The 6,706-nt window shown below is 33.8% G+C and overlaps 1 long non-coding RNA gene across 1 annotated transcript; it reads left to right on the top strand.

Annotated features, from left to right (window-relative positions):
• The first annotated feature begins 2,926 nt into the window (after nucleotides 1-2,926).
• On the top strand, nucleotides 2,927-6,500 carry LOC141380710 (uncharacterized). Its single transcript, XR_012399415.1, has 3 exons — nucleotides 2,927-3,088; nucleotides 3,186-3,265; nucleotides 5,659-6,500. It is a non-coding gene; the product is annotated as an uncharacterized lncRNA (long non-coding RNA).
• The last annotated feature ends 206 nt before the right edge of the window (nucleotides 6,501-6,706 follow it).

Below are 6,706 nucleotides of genomic sequence, written 5' to 3'. Positions count from 1 at the left end.
AAAAAAAAAAAGAAAATAAGAGACTTACTGTCTTTATATCACCCCAATATGACTGTTGACATATTTCTGTCCAAACAGCTTCCAAAAGATGGTTTTCATCCCAGTTCTGATAAACTCTATAATTGGTAGACAAACTCCCGCCTGATCAATGAGCATGTGATGGGGTACAAGATCAGGAAGTTCTCGAGAGCTCCCCCTGGTAAAAGAGGAAGGAGAACATGGGGTGGATGGGAGATTCTTCAAAAAAACGAAGGTGAGAGAGTAATGCTAGTCAGGTTATTTATAGTGAGTTTGGAATGATCTGATTGGCATACTAAAGATTACAGATAAGAGATCAGCTGTGATCAGTCATATTAAGTGCTCCTCTCGAAAATGGTTTGTGAAACTTCACAAATCAAGAGTTTATAAATTGTTCCTTAATGTGATCTTCAGTTTATTTCCTGTTTTTTTTTCCTTAGTATACTTTATGTAATTTGAATAAAAACCGTCGACTTCTAGTTGTCGGCTATTCAAGTCAAACAAAGAGCACGTGAAGTGTTGAATTACAGTTGCACCTGCAGATGAATGGTGCTGTTCATGCCACTGTACGCAGAAATCCTTCATAGGAAGAACTGTAAACTCTGTAGCCATTGGCAAAATGGGAACATTTATCAACTGGACATGCTGACAACACATGCATACATGGAATCTGCCTGCTTAAGGCTATGACTAGCTTCTTGTGAACACATTGTTTTTCTGGAAGAAGAAATTCTCTGAATTCTGACTTGTGATGTCAGTTTTTACTTTTTTTTTTTTTTTAGCAAAAATAAAAGTGATTTTTTTCAAGAAGGCCTGGGGCACTTTTCGATGAAAAACAGAAAGGGAAATTTATTTGTCCATTTAACGCAATCTCACACCAATTCGTAGTGGCTATGAATTACAAGTGGCTAAGAAATATGATTTTGTATAATCTCATCTGTATATTTTCAAACTGTTTGCTCATTTCCCTATGCATCTGGGTTTAGGCCAGGCAGCTGTTTGGGGGCATAACCCCACAATTCTTAAAAAGATTTTCTGATAATGCGTAAAAAAAGTTACATGTCCTCATGATGATTTATTTCATGACAGTGTGGCACATTTAAAAGTGAAAGTTTGGTCACACTTAATTTTGATGGTCCATTTGTTGAATTTAAGTTACATTGCATCTACATGCCAACTAATTCTTATTAGATTATAAGTAGACTGTAAGGTTGGGGTTAGGGTTTGTGTAAGTTGACATGTACTTGTTAAAGTTTCTTATATTCAGTTAAATGTCTGTTAATGGAGCAGTATCAGCAGATATTAAGCAGACAGTCTACTTATACTCAAATGGACCATCAAAATAAAGTGTTACTGAAAGATTTGGAAGCAACGTCTAAGTCACTGACTTTGTGAAAACAGTAATGACATGTACAGTATGTTTCACATGAATGCCATGATAGTATCCTTAAGTATTCATTTTTTGCAACAAATTCAAAAGAATTATATGTTTTTTTTTTGGTAGTTGGTTTTTAACTACTGCCAGTTACAGACGCGTCTTCATATTAATTCTGTGGGCCAGCCTGAACACTCAGCAGTGACCTATGGACCGATGGATGTCTAGCGTTCTCCAGCCTCTGGCGCAGCTCTGCACAAGAAGTTAGGCCAGAAAAGAAATGGTTGTGCCCAACTGAGCTTGATTTCTTTCAAAGTTTTTTTTTTTTCTCTTCGCTTTCATCAATTGGTATAGTTATGTTCTTGGCCCTGGCTTGTTTGGTTTGGGACCTGTGGAGCTGCACATTTGGATAGATTTGCTACAGTATTTGAAATTTCAGCAGTGAAATTTAAACCACACTGAACTGGACAACTTCAACTATGAAAACTAACACAGTTTCAGTTTACTAGAACTGCTATGTTAAGCTGCTTTGACACAATCTACATTGTAAAAGCACTATAGAAATAAAGATGAACAAACTATTGGTCTGACATGAATAAAACCCCAGCCCCTGAAAAAGTTCTAGCTGGGGGAAGCAAATAAGAATGTTATGGAAACAATCTCTGTATATTTATTTATTTACTTATTTTGTCATCAAGAACTTACCTTCTCAGAAATTTGCAGTTTTTGCAACATCCTAAGAGAAGCTAAAAGCGAATGTTCCAGAAACATTCTATATAGCTAACCAACAGAAATCAGCGTGAATACAATCTGGAAGCCATAGTTTTTAGTCATTTTTGCAAAAATGTGTGAAATGGGGATTGTTAAGACAAACTGGTTATCTGTATGCAAAAAATAAAAAATAGTATTAAAATAAATAAATAAATAAATAAATAAATAAATAAATAAATAAATAAATAAATAAATAAATAAATAAATAATAATAATAATAATAATAGAACGAGGCGCAGTGGCGCAGTAGGTAGTGCTGTCGCCTCACAGCAAGAAGGTCGCTGGGTCGCTGGTTCGAACCTCGGCTCAGGTGGTGTTTCGGTGTGGAGTTTGCATGTTCTCCCTGCCTTCGCGTGGGTTTCCTCCGGGTGCTCTGGTTTCCCCCACAGTCCAAAGACATGCGGTACAGGTGAATTGGGTAGGCTAAATTGTCCATACTGTATGAGTGTGTGTGAATGTGTGTTTGGATGTTTCCCAGAGATGGGTTGCGGCTGTAAGGGCATCTGCTGCGTAAAAACTTGCTGGATAAGTTGGCTGTTCCACTGTGGCGAATTAATAAATAAATAAATAAATTAATTAATTAAATTAATAAAGGGACTAAGCCGACAAGAAAATGAATGAATGAATAATAATAATAATAATAATAATAATCTAATTAGTACTAAATAAACTAAATAAAAGAAAAAAACTATTAAAATGACATTGAAAAATACCTGTGGAAAAGTATGCAAAATTATGCAAATGACAGGCCGAAAACTCGATAGATATAAAAATTTAGTGAAAGGATTTGAATCTGAACCGTTGGGCTTACACGTTTTGAAATTAGGTTAACCGGAAAGCTATCTGGAGATGGTGTTTTGAGGTGTTCATGCAAATTACATTGACATTCGATACTGATAAAGTTTCTGCGCACATAAGCCAACGGTAAAACGTTATATTTAAATGAGCTGTATTGTTTTATCGTTGTTCACCGCCAAAATTTCGGTTAGTGTGTGTTTATTGTGATGTGCTTTTGTTTTAGCAGATCTACAGTAGGCCACAAGTTCAGCAGACTCGGAGTATAGACTAACATACTTTAAGGAACTACGACAACAAAATGAGGTGAGAGAGTTTGTGTTTTTTCACATTTTCATTCAGGAATTTGGCTTCCTTGTTCTTCCAAGTCACGTGCACTACTTGGAATAGAAAAAAAAAGTTCAGACATGAAAAGTCGCTCTTAACAAAATGTCCTAGTCTTCAGATTTTGCAACGAAAATCTGGTTCCAGGTGATGGGAGTTTACCTTTAACCTACATTCAGAAAACCGTCAAAAGCTCAAGTACATTTGTTGGTGATTGAGACATGCCTGCTTTTCAAGAAATAATGGACTCACTGAATTCAGAGCTAGCACTTTATCAAATAAGACTCTTCAGAGTCATGACAAACAACAGCATAACATGACAAACAAAAGCATAAGAAATGTGATAAAAAGTAAAAATGTAATACATATTATATTAATATATTTATATTAATAATATACTAATATCTATTAATTGAAAACAGCTTAAAATGTCAAGAAATTATGTTTATCGTATAATTTTTGATCTCACAAACTGTAGACAACCCTGCTACAAACAAAAGTATGATATATTTTTAATTATTTCTATAATAATGATTTCAATTTGAAACAATTTTATTTGTCATTCATGTGATCATAACATCGAACATCCATTTTTTAAATTTATCAAAAGAAGAGCTTAAATGCATATTATGCAATACAAGTTACAGTGGATAAACATGAAATGTTAAATTTAAAACCTTGTTTAACTATAAATTATTGGGCCTTCTTTATTATTAAGTATTTATATGCAAATTTTAAGTTGATAAAAATGACGAGATACATGCCAAAAATACCAACCTTGTCAGCAGACTTAAAAATGTAACTTTTTGAAATAATATTTAATTGACTTTAATTGGATGCCTAATTTTATGTTTTAAAATCAAATGTATATTTTGTTTGTTTGTAAATATATAAAAATATAATAAATTTAGCAATTTTATGTCTGATTGTTCCTAGAATGCAAAAGTTTTTTGCAAGTTTTTTGTCATGCAATTCAAATATATAACCAGAAGATGTCAGTACAAGACAAATAAACATTTTATTTACTCTGATGTAAAGCTGATTTACCTCATGTAAAGCGGATGTAAGACGTTTTCTTTTTAAAAAAAAAACATTTTATCCATAAAATGTCTGTAAATTACCCAACAGATATTTTTGACATTGTGTTCTATGTAAATTACACAAATTTACTGTAAAATATGTCAGCTGCACAGTATAAAAGACAATCTGACCAAGCTTAAATGTTAACCAATCAAAAAAAAAAAAAAATTAAATAAATAAATAAAAAAACTTGAAAGCAGTTCTTTGCAAATGTTAACCAGTGCCAGAGGGATGTGAACATGCTTGGTATTTAAGAAGACAAGAGAGAGTTTGGAAGCAATTCCTCTGCCAAGGATTAAATGTAAAAACGTTGTAAATAATGTTCATTTTCTTGCACAGACAGATTGTTTGGGTTTAATAAGAGCGCAGTTTATCATCGGGACTCGGGAGCCATAAGTATTCATTTTGTATTTTTGTCTTTTTGACTCTCAAATTGCCGGTAGATGTTGAGTTACTCTTTATGATTCTAAAAAAGACCACAGTTTCAGCCCAAAACAATTATTTGGGCTCAACAATTATTTAATGTTTTACTGAAGAAGAAAAAAGTCACTTCTGACCTTAGGGTGGTTAAAATACCAGTAAATACTCAGGTATGGTTCATCTACCTTTTTAGATTGTTATCAGAAGCTGGTTGACGCTGGTGCCGGATGGTCTACCAATTTGCAACAAGCAGAAACTGTTTTATTCCAAATTAGCTATCATGTAGTATCTGGGAGACTATTCAATATATTAATAAAAAAATAGTGATAGATCTTGATATTTTACATTTGTGTAAATATTGTGATTTTGTAAATACATTTAAGAAAATAAATGGATTGATTTCAGATCCTATAACTCTATCAAATAAGACTCTTCAGAGTATTTAAGGTTAGAAAATGTATAGGATTTTTACACAAGACATAACAAGACAAAAAAAACAACATAATTAGTTAATTTAAAAGAAAAATAAATGAACTTAATAAATATTTTCCTAGTATCTATGACATGAGAACAGTTTAAAATGTTAAGAAATTGTTGTGCCATCTCATTTTAATTTCTTAATATATGACTTTTTTTACTTTAAATATCATTTTAACAACTCTGTTACAGACACTAGCAAACTATATTTGTAATTATTTCTTTAACAATAATGATAACAATTTATTAATTGCTTTAATTTTACATTTGATTCACGTTTTCGTAGTTTTAATGTCTTTCTATAGAGTATAAAGCGTTATGTCAATAATGTTAAAAAGGCTTTGTTGTTTGTGAACAATGCGAAATCAAACTGTTGCTATACTCTCCTCTGCCTGTAGGGCTCAGTATTGTTCTGAAGTCCGCTGACGCTGAACTGCGCAGTATTTTCTGTATGTACAGCATCACCTATGGGGTTTGGAAATGTGTGTTAGGGAATGACTGAAACTCTCCTCGCTCTAATGGACCGGCACAACAGCCACGGCTGCAGAATTGCTGACAGTCACCGCAAATTTCTTCCTCCTTCTCTGCTTCTAATTAAATACACTGTCCTGTGCAGCAGCCCAGGCACACCGGCCAGCCTCAAACCTGCCATTTTTCACTCTTCATTCTGTACTGACACGCATGTGATGTGGTCTGAAATGCAGAACAGAGAAGAGAGAGGAGGGAGACATACAGTAGATGCACTCGCTGAGAGAAACACGTGTCTTTATGCTTCTCCACACATGCGTGTTTAATGTTTTGCCCTACATACTAGCTCCTGCACGTTCAAACTCATTTAGCGTTTGCACACTTTACAGTATATGGACAGTAAGTAATATCCAGAGACATATCAGTTTTGATGAAGGATTTGTGCACTTGGTTGTCCACTCTGTACTTCTAAAATAAGACTAATGCATACTCCCCTTACTACCCTGGTGGTAACCATAGTTTCTCCCAAAATATCAAGGCTGGTTAGTATGGTCCAGTGAGCTCCTGCTGTTGTATGTTGTAACTACAGCATCTGGTGGCAAATATCTTTTTTTCACTGACAGGGTTTAAAAATAGTTGTAGGTCTATATTCATATGCATATTGTTGTTCATATTCTTAGAAAAATCTTAGACATGTTTACATATTTATGTGTGTGTTTATACTGAAAACTGTAAAATGTTAGCAGAAATAAAAGCTGTTTCATTTTAATTTAGTTTACTTTGATGCACTATTCTAGCTAATCAAACCAAACTGCAGTCGGTCCATCATTCCAGCCTGATCTCACCTAAAAACGTAAGTATTTTGGGTTTTGTCACTTTAGTGGCAAATCGTACATTCTAAACGAATTCGTTTAGAATGTACGATTTTATTAGTAGACATGGCACCCAACTGCATCCCTAAACCCAACCGTCAATGGG

Source organism: Danio rerio, chromosome 24 (assembly GCF_049306965.1).
Source record: "Danio rerio strain Tuebingen ecotype United States chromosome 24, GRCz12tu, whole genome shotgun sequence".
Lineage (NCBI taxonomy): Eukaryota > Metazoa > Chordata > Actinopteri > Cypriniformes > Danionidae > Danio > Danio rerio.
The sequence above is the reverse complement of the archived record's forward strand: the minus strand, read 5'-3'. Positions and strand labels throughout refer to the sequence as shown.